We start from the raw sequence: 13,975 nt of genomic DNA, 5'->3' as shown, positions 1-13,975 counted from the left end.
TTACAATAATAATCCAAGGTCTCTGCCATTGCCATGGCTCTCAGTGGCCTGGGACACTCCAGGGCAGAGCTGTGCTCATATTAAAATAACTGACTTGAATCTCCTGGCTCCTGCTCTCCAGGAACTCTCTCTGTGGGCTATGTAAAACACTATCCCTAAGAAATATCTGTCAGGGAAGAGTTCTGAGGTCACATAAGAACATAAGTTGGGAAGTGCAGTAGCCCCTCTTCCAGAGTATATTAATATATTAGAAACTCAAAGGAGACCCACAATAAAGGAACTTGTTTAGCTCCTTTTGACTCAGGTTTCCCATGTTTATTTAACTACAGGATCATTGCCTAAAAATTATTAAATAAACAATTACCCGCCTGGTGGTTTGAGTCACAGTCCAAAATAGGCCAGGAGATAATGAATCTACAAACTAGAAGCAGAAGTCCTAAGAGGTTACCTTTCCTAGAAAGACCTACAGGGAGAATGAAGTTGTTTAAAGTTTACATTTACCAGGCTCTAAAAACCAGCAAAAACGCTTACTTTCCCAGAAATACATAATCAATTAGCTTTCTTTTACTTTTATGAAACAGACAAAAGTTAATATCGAGCACATATGTATGAATCAATCAGGGCATAGCCTTATAATTATGTAAGATTCAGGAAATTGAAGATGAATTTATCCCAATTCCGGGCCACGTGCACATACATACAGACTTTGCTTTTCTCACTTCATGTTGGAGACAACTATGGGTACGACACAGTGCCACTCAATAAGGAGCTCAGGATCATTTGGACAGGGAGTTACAATTTTCTTGGCTCTAACTCTCATTTAAAAACCTGGAGAACACAGCTTTTTGGAGAGTCCAGGACTCTTCTCCTTGCAAACATGAGAGTCACAAGGTATGAAAGAAACACCTAGATTCAAGCAAAAAGCAACAGTAGAGTCTGATGCTTTTTTCCCAAGTCCCCAGCATCCTTCCAGTTTTGGCTCAGGCTCTCCTGCCGTCATCTTTGAGTCTCTCCTGTGGGTTCTACTGCCCGTTCTGCAGGCAGGAGCTTCTCTCAGGTGGGTCTCTGGACGTAGCTTCCTGCCAGCACGCCTCCTGGCCCTCTGCCTTCCGCATGCTGTGCATTCATCTGGAGGTCTTCCCAGACATTACCAGAAAAGAGTCTGAAAATCTCTTTCCTCTAATGGGGCCACTGCTGAGCTTGTTCAGAGGAATAAGTGGCTAGATCAATGGCCTTCTCTTCCTACATCTGTTTGGTTGAGCGTCTGCCAGGCACTATGCTAGGTGGTGGATACAAAGGTAGATAAAACACTGTTCTTGCCCTTAAGGAATTTATGGTCTATGGGGAAGTAAGTCACACTCACAGATCATTTAAATTATCTGGCAGATACTACAGTAGAGAAATAAACAGAGCATCTGGACACTGGACCTAGCCTTGGAGCTAGGAGGATGTCTCCTGGTTCCAGTGTAAGTTCTCTGCTGGAATACAGCCCCACAATCAGGGGTACAGATGGTCACTGAGAGGTGAGACCTATGTCCTCAAAGAAAAACACATTCAGATTTGGATTTTCTTTTCTCCTGACTTCACTGTCACAGACACCAACCCTATCAAGGATAACACTCTCCTTCCCAGAGGCCTGGTATTCTTTCAAACCCTAAAATAAGGTGGAGTTCTGGCTTCAAAGGATCACATCTAGCTTGTCTGAGGGTTGGCTCTGCCCTCCTGGTACTTTACTTCTCCCTTCCCTTGAGGCCCCAGGACAAAAACACTCATCCTCTCAAACCTCCTATTGTTTATATTGCAAAGAAAGATTAAGTAGCATTCAATGTAATTGCAATGTAAAATTCTGTTTCATGTTGTTTAAATTCAATGGCCATGAGTTTGAGGAATCTCTGGAAGACAGTGAATAACTGGGAAGCCTGGTGTACTGCCATCCATAGGGTTGCAAAGAGGCAGGCATGACTGAGCAATTAAACAACTAAGTGTGTAAAAGCAAGCATCAGAATACAGTGGTCAAAATACTATTATAAACTAGTAGTTAAAACAGATACAGGCATCAGAAGCCACAGTTGCAAGTAATTGTCATTTCTTTAAAGATGGTTCTGCTGGGCAGATAGCAAATACACTATCACAGCATTACATAAATCTCACAGAAAAAAAAAATCTTACTACTTCCATAAAATTTTTACCCTGTTTTTAAATGACCCAAACAATGTTACTGAGTATGATCATCTGCCTTATTTCTCTGATTCCAAATTACTTTTGATTTTCCCCCCTCCCCAAATAAGGCCTGATCTTATCAGATGGAACGATAAAGTCATTATTGTGCTTAACATTCCTTGGGAGTTGGCTTTTCATTGTTCTTCAGAAAAAGGTTAAAATCCTAAGCACCATGTGGGAGATGTATTACTGTTAACAAATGTTTGCTGCTCCTCCCATCCCACTGACAAACAAGATGTGAGTGGAGGTGCAAATTCTAGTTCCAGACAGATGCTTTGAAAGCTGTATGGGAGCTCATCAAAAGCCTTCTCCCTCTTGATGGTGTGTCCTATTAAAAGTTACTCCTTAGGATTCCCACATGGTCCCATGGTTAAGAACCTGTCTTGCAATGCAGGGGACTCTGGTTTGATCCCTGGTCCAGGAAGATCCCACCTATTGCAGGGCAGCTGGGCCCGTGTGCCACAGCTACTGAAGCCCACGTGCCTAGAGCCCATGCTCCACGACAAGAGAAGCCACTACAACAAGAAGCCTGTGCATGGCAACTAGAGGAAGCCCATGTGCAGCAACGAAGACCTAGTGCAGCCAAAAAATAGCACACTAAGAAAGCTGAACCATGAAGAAGGCTGAGCACCGAAGAATTGATGCTTTTAAACTGTGGTGTTGGAGAAGACTCTTGAGAGTCCCTTGGACTATAAGATCAAACCAGTCAATCCTAAAAGAAATAAATCCTGAATATTCACTGGAAGGACTGATGTTGAAGCTGAAGCTCCAATACTTTGGCCACCTGACGTGAAGAACTGACTCACTGGAAAAGACCCTGATGCTGGGAAAGATTGAAGGCAGGAGGAAAAGCAGCGACAGAGGATGAGATGGTTGGATGGCATCACTGACTCAATAGACACGAGTTTGAGCAAACTCTGGGAGTTGGTGATGGACAGGGAAGCCTGGTGTGCTGCACTCCATTGGGTCGCAAAGAGTCGTACACAACTGAGCACCTGAACTGAACTAGAAGGCCTTGCCTGATCTGCTGCCCTCAGTCACCCCAAGCACACCTTTCACCACTCTCCCCCTCTTCATCCTACTCTGTGCCACCCAGTCTGACTTGCTCTTTATTTCTTGAAACTCTAAAGCTCTTCTTGCCTGAGGACCTTTAAACAGGCTGTTCATTCTCCTTGTGTTACAGAGATCAAACCACACAACAGGCCAATTAACTGAGAAATGAGGTGTTGAGGCAAGAATATGACTTCATTCTGAAAGCCAGGTGACTGGGAAGATGGCAGACTAATGTCTCAAAATAACTATCTTACTGGGGTCTGGGTGGTAGGTTCTTTTTATAGAACAGAGAGGAGGGGGAGGATGTGAGGAGGTAAAGTAAAAAAGGCCATTAATCTTACAAATATCTCTGGAATGGCTAGCCTCAGAGAGGGGATGTATCAGTTTATTCCTTCCTATAAGCATCCATGGGTGGACAGGGTTCCGAACAAGGGCATTTCCATTTAACATTCAGGCAGAGGGCCAAGATCCCCTGATGCAGGTCACTATGTATGGACAGTATCCTTTTAGTGAACAAAAGCAACAGAGAGCAAATGTTAAATAAAACTCCAAAATGGAATCAGTTCTTCCCTATAACACTTAGAATGGGGTTTTTTTTTTTTTTTTTTGATGCATTCTACCAGCCCTTTATCCCCTTTCCATGTCAAATGCCTACTCATTCTTTAAGTCTTAGGGAAGCTATCTTTACCTTCTCCAGAAAAAAAGAAAAGAATTATTATAATTGTATTCCATATGTTCAAAAACTGAATTAGAGACATAAATACAGGAAAAACCCACATAGAACTTAAATGTAAGCTACAATGTCTGAAACAAAAAACACATTAGATAGCATCAACAACAGATTATATATTGCAAAGGAAGGGGTTATTGGAAAAGACAGGAAATCAGCAAGGACGTAGGTGAATTAAACAGCACTATCAGGCAACTTGACCTAACACTGATTCAACAGCACTCTTGGTGAAAGAGTTGGTAACATTTACCAAGATCGATCAGATTCTGGGCCATAAAGCAAGTCAATAATTTTAAAATAATTCAAGTCATAGAAAATATGCACTCTAATACATGAAAACAAATCCTTACCTCCCATCGAATACAAAAATTAATTCAAAATGAATCAACAACAAAAATATAAGCATTAAGACTGTGATACCCTTAGAAGAAAACATAGGAGTAAATCTTCATTACTTTGGGGTTGGGCAATGTATTCTTAGATGTGATATCAAAAGTATAAGTGAGCAGTACAAATAGATAAACTGGACTTTAAAACCTCTCATGTATCAAAGGACATTATCAAGAAAGTTAAAAGCTATCCCAGAGAACTGAGAAAACATTTGCAAATCATGTGTCTGATAAGGTCTAGTATTAAAAATATATATTCATACTCTTAACAGCTCAGTAATAACCTAATTTTAAAAACAGGCAAGGAAGGTAACTAGACATTTCTCCAAAGAAGATATACAAACGGCCAGCAAACACATGAAAAGATGCTCAGCATCATCAGTCATTAGGGAAATGCATATCAAAACCACAGTAAAATACTACTTTCACACCCACTAGGATGGCAATAACCAAAACAAACAAACAGGAAAATCAGTGTTCTCAAGAATATGAAGATGGGCTTTCCTGGTGGTCCAGTGGCTAAGACTCCATACTCCCAATGCAGGGGACCCAAGTTCAATCCCTGGCAGGGAACTAGATCCCACATGCCACAACTATAAGACAATTCAGCACAGGGAAGTGAATCAATAAATACAATTTTTAAGAAGAACATGGAGAGAAATTGGAATCCTAATACATCATTGGTAGGAATGTAAAACGTTCTAATTGCTATTGAAAGCAGTTTAAAATTTCCTTCTGTGCCTAGCTGCTCAGTCGGGTCTGATTCTTTGTGACCCCGTGGACTGTAGCCCTTCAGGCTCCTCTCCATGGGGGTTCTCCAGGCAAGAATACTAGAGTGGGTTGCTATGCTCTCCTCCAGGGGATCTTCCCAGGTCTCCTGCATTGCAGGCAGATTCTTTACCATCTGAGTAATATATAATTACTATATAATCTAGTAATTCTCCTCCTAGGTATATATCCCGGAGAAGGTGATGGCACCCCACTCCAGTACTCTTGCCTGGAAAATCCCATGGATGGAGGAGCCTGGTAGTCCATGGGGTCGCTAAGAGTCAGATATGACTGAGCGACTTCACTTTCATTTTTCACTTTCATGCATTGGAGAAGGAAGTGGCAACCCACTCCAGTGTTCTTGCCTGGAGAATCCCAGGGATGGGGGAGCCCAGTGGGCTGCCGTCTATGGGGTCGCACAGAGTCGGACACGACTGAAGTGACTTAGCAGTACCAGGTATATATCCAAAAGAATTAAAAACCAGTACCTATACATGCATGTTCATAACAGTATTGTTTACAGAAACCAAAACTAGAAATGACATCCAGTTTTCTATAAGGGTTAGGGTTAGGTTAACCCAGACATCCCAAATGTCTATAAGTGGGTGAATAGATAATCAAATCATGGTGTATATATACAATGGAATATTATTTAGTCATAAAAAGAAGTGGAGTACTGATAGATGTTACAACATGGATGAATCTCAAAACATGATACAAAGTGAAAGAAGCCAGAAACAGAAGGGAGAATCATATCATATGATTCCACTATGTGAAAAATCCAGAATAGGTAAATCCATAAATAGAATACAGATTGAAATGCCAGAAGCAGGGGGAGGGAAGAATGAGGACTATTTAAAGGATATAGTTTCCTTCCCAAGTCATGAAAAGGTTTGGAACTGTTTTGAAATGAGATAAAGGTGACGGTTGGACAACACTGTGAATGCACTAAATGTCACTGAATTGTTTACTTTAAAATGATTAATTTTATGTTATGTGGATTTCACCTCAATTAAAAAAAAATGTTTGGCACAGTGGCACTGACACTGGCACATTGTGAGTACTTAAGGAAAGTTAACCATCAGATTTTACTGTAGCTTTATCTAATAGTAGCTGAAAATGAGAAGCTACTAATATGCATTTTAAAATTGAATTTTAAAAATTAAGGTACATCCATATGTTGAAATATTCTGCAGTCATTCAAAAACAAACACAGGGATATTTCATGATCATGGAGAATATTCAGTATGTTAAATTCAATATTTTAAGTAGAAATACCTCAATAAATATCATGTTTAAAGTCTTGTTCATCACACTTTACATTCATCTCAAATCCTGTGGTAACTCTCCAGAAGCCAAAATATTCAGTCTCCCAAACTAGAACACTCGGAACCCATGTCAATTCAGGATTAAATGTATTTTCATATCTTAGATTGATTCAAGTCCAGAAACTGAGCTTTGAAGTGTGATTTCCAGAGTTTCTACTTGAACTTGCTTTATTTCCTGGAGTCACTATTCCCTTCATGCACCACCCTTTGTCTACCCACTCTCAGTTGCCATTCTCTTCTCTTATTCTCTTCTAGCAAGGGTATTTCTCCTCACCTCTCACTCTGACTCTCACATCCACCGTTCTAGTCTTGTCAGTTTCCAGAGGAACCATCTTCAGTCCCAGCCTCTTGACTCTCTAGACATCATCCAGACGTCTCATTCTGTCTGGTGGTGCGATTATTCATGCGCTAGTCTCATTTCCCCTGCCAGACCAGGGCTGAGACCTATTCATATCTGTAATGCCCAAGGCATCTGGCAGAGTGTTGTGCTTTGATTGTAGTAGGTGTTCAATAAATGTTTACGAACTTGAAAAGAATTTCTGAAACAGATGGGCGACTGATTCAGACACAAGGGCATAAAAGCAAACACTAATACCTGTGTTTGAACAGGCAGTGCTCTGCTCTCTGCATGGTAAATGCTGCCACATGAATATTCAGTACATTTGTCAACACTAAACTATAATGTCACCAGGGCATGGACTGCGTCACCTGGGGATGATTTACAACTTATGGACAAATCACCATTAGCATTTACCACTTTCACTTGACATCACCATTAAGATCCCCTTTCTTCTTGGGTGCTTGCGCACCCAAAGGGCTCTTCTCATAATCACATGATCTGACCACCAGGTTACTAGACACACTGCTCAGGTTATCTTTCTATGTATGGAATATTGAGTTACGATCCACAAGTTCAAGGTTAGTAATGTCTCTTGGTTTGCTTTATTGATTTTTCAGTTTGACATTTGAATAGTGAGATGTCTCCTTAGGGACAAGAAAGCTGAACTTTTTTTCACATATTAAATTTGTGCAGAGTTAAATTTAGGGCATATCAGTAGTGTAGGTTTGCTGGAATGAAGACACATTACTGTTTTCAGAAACCATCCTATTAGTCACTCAGTTGTGTCTGACTTTCTGCGACCCCATAGACTATAGGCCGCCAGGCTCCTCTGTCCTTGGAATTCTCCAGGCAAGAATACTGGAGTGGGTTGCCATTCCCTTCTCCAGGGGATCTTCCTGACCCAGGGATCAAACCCAGGTCTCCTGCACTGTAGGCAGATTCTTTACCATCTGAGTCATCAGGGAAGCCCTGTGTTTAAAAATGGTGTCTGTTAATTCATATAGAGTTAGATAGCACACTGTAGATAAAGTAATAACAGAAATGACAATAAAAAATAGAAGTAACAGTAGTAGAACTAGTAATAATGAATAGAAATAATAATAATAATACCCAGCAGACCAATTCTGTTCAAGCTGACATAGGCAACACCATTAGTCTAGCATGATGACCATTGACTTAGGTAGACAGTTGCATTCAGCAGAATTCTGAAGCCAAATAGTACCTCACCTAATGCTGTTTTCTGAAAATGAGATGTTGATATTAATATCTTAAATGGAAAACTTTTAATATGCCTCTCAAGATATTCTTTAATTCCAAAGTAGCAAAAGAAAATGCAAGAGAGTTTTACTGGCAAGAGAGCCAGAAAGAACTTTTAAACAGATTTATTTTATACTTTATGCTACATTTTGACTTATAATGTATATGATCTTAAGTCAATTCAGTTCAGTCGCTCAGTTGTATTCAATTCTTTGGGACTCCATGTACTGCAGCACACCAGGCTTCCCCGGAATTTTCTCCAACTCCTGGAGCTGGAGAAGGGAATGGCAAACCACTTTAGTATTCTTGCCTTGAGAACCCCATGAACAGTATGATCTTAGTAGAACATAGTAAATTTTAAAGAGAAAAAAAAGAATGCTTTTAAAACTGTAAAACTCTTGCAAGTGATGGTTACTCTTGGAGAGAAAACAGCTCTCTGCCCCTTTTCTCCATCTCACCCTCCAACACCCCCATCCACACCTACACACAAATACACTCGTTCCATACTTTAGGTCAAGGCTACGGAGCTTCACTAGCACCCACCTGACTTGGTCTTCTGCTACCATTAGAGTAGTCAGGATCCAAGAGGAATGCATAAGAAGCTGGGTCTATCTGCAGTTACCCTGGACAAAATTTCCAGTATTAAAAGAAATCTAGCTCTTGGCTGTTTAGTTTTTGATGGTTTTAAAAGGGATTCATTGCTCTTGTTACCACTCTTAATTGCCAGGGTACTGGTCAATCATATACCACCCCAGAGAACAAATAATCAAATGAGACCCAAAGTCTCCATTTTATTACACAATCTCCCATAATCTCCAAAGGAGAACTCTAAGAAAAAATAGGACAAGTGGCTTTAGACCCGAAGTCACACTGGAACTTCCTTCTTTCTCCCCTACTCATCACTGAATGGAAGATCATGAGGCTTATAGAGTTGGTATAACCTGTCTCACTACTCAGATTCATGGCTGCCAGTCTAGCTGCATGAGAATTCTGTGTTTTCTGTGTGGGGAGGGACAACACAAAAAAACCCACCTTTGACAACAGGAAGACATATTTTGATTTATTTTTCTAAAAAGGAATGAATATGGGTTATGGCTGGCTGATCCATTTCCACTCTCTCCCCTGACACTTCTGTGAGCAAAGACATTGGCAGGATAAATGCTAGGACCATGGGTATAATCTGTGTCTGTGGAATAGAGAAGTCCAATAGCTAAACACTGCTTGTTTACCTTAAATTACAGGAAAAACAAGGCTTTGGGAGTTTGCCTTTAAATCTTCTTCACTGGATATAAAGTATTTGAAAAAAAAAAATCAGTTTTAAATTTAAATTTCAAATGTTTTCCCTTTGGATGGAAGGTAATATATTGGTCAGAGTTCTCCAGAGAAATAGCACCAATAGGAAATATATAAATATAAGTAAACAAATACATTTGCATACATGAAAGATTTATTATAAGTAGTTGGCTCTTGAGAGTCCCTTGAACTGTAAGAAGATCAAACTAATCAATCCCAAAGGAAATCAACCTTGAATATTCATTGGAAGGACTGATGCTGAAGCTGATGCTCCGATACTTCGGCCATTCATATGATTATGGGGGACGTATATCCCCAAGATCAACAGGGTGAGTTAGCAAGCTGGAGACCCAGCAAAGCCTAGTTCCAGTCTGAATTTGAAGTTCTGAGAACCAGGAGAGATGATGGTGTAGTTCTAGTCCAAAGCTCAATACGTTCAAGATCCAGGAAGAGTCAATGTCGTAGTTCAAGGACCGTAGACAGAAAAAATTCTGTTACTCTAGCAAGGTCATCTTTTTTCATTCTATTAAGACCTCCAACAGATTGGATGAGGCCCACCCAGAGTTGTTGTTGTTGTTTAGTCGCTAAATCATGCATGATTCTTTGTGACCCATGGACTATAGCATGCCAGGCTCTTCTGTTTTCCACAATCTTCTGGAGTTTGCTCAAATTCGTGTCTATTTGAGTCGGTGATGCTATCTAACTATCTCATCCTCTTCCACTCCCTTCTCCTCTTGCCCTCAATCTTTCCAGCATCAGTCTTTTCCAATGAGTCGACTCTTCACATCAGGTGGCCAAAGTATTGGAGCATCAGCTCCAGTATCAGTCCTTCCAATGAATATTCAAGGTTGATTTCCTTTGGGATTGACTGGTTTGACCTCCTTGAAGTTAAAGGGGCTCTCCAGAATTTTCTCCAGCACCACAATTCAAAAGAAGGGCCATAGCCTTCTTTATAGTCCAACTCTCACATCTCTACAAGACTACTGGAAAAACCGTAGCTTTGACAATACAGACCTTTGTCAGAAAAGTGATGTCTCTGCTTTTAAATACCAGAGTAAGGAGAATAAGTAATACCCAGAGTAAGGAGAACAATTTGCCTTACTCAGTCTACCAATTCAAATATTATCTCATCCAGAAACACCATGACATCCAGAATAATGTTTGGCAAACTGTCTGGACACTCCATGACCCAGTCAAATAGACACAAAAAAATAACTATTGTAGAAAGTAATTAATATTTAAAACTCAAATTTCTTATCTGAGAGCCATAAGTACTATGGTTCCATAGGCCTTATAAGTCGCTTACTATTCATATATTCTTATTACAGAATTGCAAAGAAACAACTTGATCACCTACTTCTTAAGTTGTTAAATGATCAAAGTAATGTTTCCCATTTTAATTACAGAATAAGTTTTACATTTGCACTTTCTTACTTTTCCACTCTACTAAGCCTCTTTCTTTCAAAGAATGCCTCTCACAGGAACTGACAACTTAATATTCAAGCTGTTTTTGTACTTTCAGCTCTGGATAATATTTTGATGAAAGGCCTGCAAGCACATCAAGTTACTGCCCAGAAGTCTGATCAAAATTCTGGATATAATGATGCCATTTTCAACAGGTTCTGAAGAGGTAATAATTAGCTTTCATTAAACATAATAAATATTAATGCAAGTCAGAAACAAAGTACAGACAGAATTGTACCATACACATTAATAGTGCAAAGGTTTGGTCTGTGGACTATATGGAGCTCCTCAGGAATTGTAAATGGTCGACAACATTACCAAGGATCTCTGGTTTACACAGAGGAAATTCTCTTTTCATGTGCCAAGGGCTTCCCAGGTGGCTCGGTGGTAAAGAATCCCCCTGCAATGCAAGAGATTCAGGTTCGATCCCTGGGAAGATCCCCTAGAGAAGGAACCCACTCCAATATTCTTGCCTGGGAAATCCCATGGACAGAGGAGCCTGATGGGTTACAGTCCATGGTCTAACAAAGAGTCAGACACGACTTAATGACTAAATAACAACTGAGGACTGAAACAATATGAATAGTTTAAAAGTGCATACCCAGATTTTCCCTCAGCTGTGAATTCAAAAGGAATTGAAAGGTGTTCAGTGTAAATATTTTTTGAGCTTAATTTCTTTAGTTCTGTGTATTATTTAAATAAGAAAAAAAAAGCAGTGTATATCATGAGGTCAGGAGATTGCGTCAAACAATACCAAAATGTCTAGGGACTTAGGGACTTAAACAGCAATGTATTAGGATGTATGAGGTCAAGAAGAGTGGATATCTTCATTAAGGATGGTTCTCAGCAAAACTCACACGAAAGTTTAAAATTAGAAGAAAAAAAACCCCAAACCATAATTAATTACCACTACATACCAGAATGGGTTGGAGAAGGCAATGGCACCCCAATCCAGTACTATTGCCTGGAAAATCCCATGGACGGAGGAGCCTGGTTGGCTGCAGACCATGGGGTCGCTAAGAGTCGGACACGACTGAGCGACTTCACTTTCACTTTTCCCTTTCATGCATTGGAGAAGGAAATGGCAACCCACTCCAGTGTTCTTGTCTGGAGAATCCCAGGGATGGGGAGCCTGGTGGGCTGCCATCTATGGGGTTGCACAGAGTCGGACACGATGAAGTGACTTAGCAGTAGCAGCACCAGAATGGGTTTCCCAGGTGGCACTAGTGGTAAAGAACCCACCTGCCTATGCAGGTTAGACGTAAGAGACTCGGGCTCAATCCCTGGGTCCAGGGGATCCTCTGGAGGAGGGCACAGCAACCCAGTCCAGTATTCTTGCCTGGAGAATCTCATGGACAGAGGAGCCTGGAGGGCTGTGGTCCATATGGTTGCACAGAGTTGGATGTGACTGAAGTCACTTAGCACACACATACCAGAATGGCTAAAATTAAAATGAATGACCACACCAAGTGTTGATGTGGATATGCAACTCTTGTTAAGGAGAGGCTGAACCCAGGCACCTGGCTCTCCCTGGAATCCAGAGTCAGAGTACAGGCTGGTATCAGTTAGAATCCTTAAACTGTCAGTGACATACTGGAAAATCTCTCACACCACATCTATCCTGAGAGAGATAACAAACTTTCAGGGTGTCACCACAATCACTCAATAGAGGAGCATAAAAGTTTCTAATAACCTACATCATTCACTTAAAAGCTGGAATCTAAAAATGGATTCCACATTGAGAATTTAAGTTGAAATAACCTTTAAAATCTAGTGGGAAATCATTTCAGCAAATGGTGCTGAATATCCATTTGGACAAAAGTAAATCTTGAGGCTCACTTCATATAATATATAAAAATGAGTTCAAAATAGATCTTATACCTAAATATGATAGGTAAAATGATCAAGCTTGCAGGAAAAAAAAAAAGAAACATTGGAGAATACAATAATGACTAAAGACTTTGAGGTATGCAAATATTCCTTAAGCATGATATAAAAAGCACACATCAAAAGGAAATAAATAAATTGTACTTCACCAGAATGAAAAACTCTTGTTCATCAAAAGCCACCATATCCAGAAATTGAAAAGGCAAGCTATGGATGCAAAGAACATATTCTCAGCAACATATGTAACAGATGACTTATGCCCAAAAGATGAATATATTAAAAAAAAATACCATAAGTCTATAAGGAAAAATGCAAAAGACCTAAGTGAAAATGGGTTAAATAAGTTTAAACCACAATTAGTTACCACAGCAAAAAATGGTGGCTAAAATGAAAATGACTGACACCCCAAATGTTGGCAAGGATATGGAGGAATTAGAATTCTATTGCTCATTAGACATTAAAATGTTACAATCACTTTGGAAAATATCTTGGAGTCTCTTATAAAACTAGATATACACATACCATATGACACAGTTCCACCAACTTCATTAGGACAAGAGAAATGAAAACACATGTGCATACAAAGACATTTCTACAATATGTTCATAATAGCTCTATTCAGCTGTTATTTATGATAGCAAAAACTTGGAAATAACATAAACATCCATCAAAGGTGAACTGATAAACAAACTGTGGACCATCTATATAAGACTCCTGCTCAGCAATCAAAAGGAATGAACTACTGATATCCCCAACAACACAGATGCACCTCAAAAACATTATAGTCAGTGAAAGAAGCCAGGCATAAGAGAGTGCATACCCATTTAATTCTATCTATATAGAATTCTAGTGCCAGTAAAACTAACCTATAGTGACAAATTAGATGAGCGTTTGGCTGGGGCTGTGAATGTGGACACTGACTGCTAATAGGCATGAAGGAACCTTGGGGGCTGATGGAAATGTTCTATATCTTGATAGCAGTGGCAGTTACCTAAGTGTTTATAATTGTCAAAATTCATCAAACTGCATACTTAAAATGAGTTATTTTATATAAATTATGCTGCTGTTCAGTTGCTAAGTAGTGTCTGACTCTTTTCGACCCCGTGGACTATAGAGCCTGCCACGCTCCTCCATCCATAGTATTTCCCAGGCAAGAATATTGGAGTGGGTTGCCATTTCTTTCTCCAGGGGATCTTCCTAACCCAGGGATCAAACCCATGTCTCCTGCTTGGCAGGCAGACTGTTT

Source organism: Bos indicus, chromosome 12 (assembly GCF_029378745.1).
Source record: "Bos indicus isolate NIAB-ARS_2022 breed Sahiwal x Tharparkar chromosome 12, NIAB-ARS_B.indTharparkar_mat_pri_1.0, whole genome shotgun sequence".
Lineage (NCBI taxonomy): Eukaryota > Metazoa > Chordata > Mammalia > Artiodactyla > Bovidae > Bos > Bos indicus.
Note: the sequence above shows the minus strand (reverse complement) of the source record.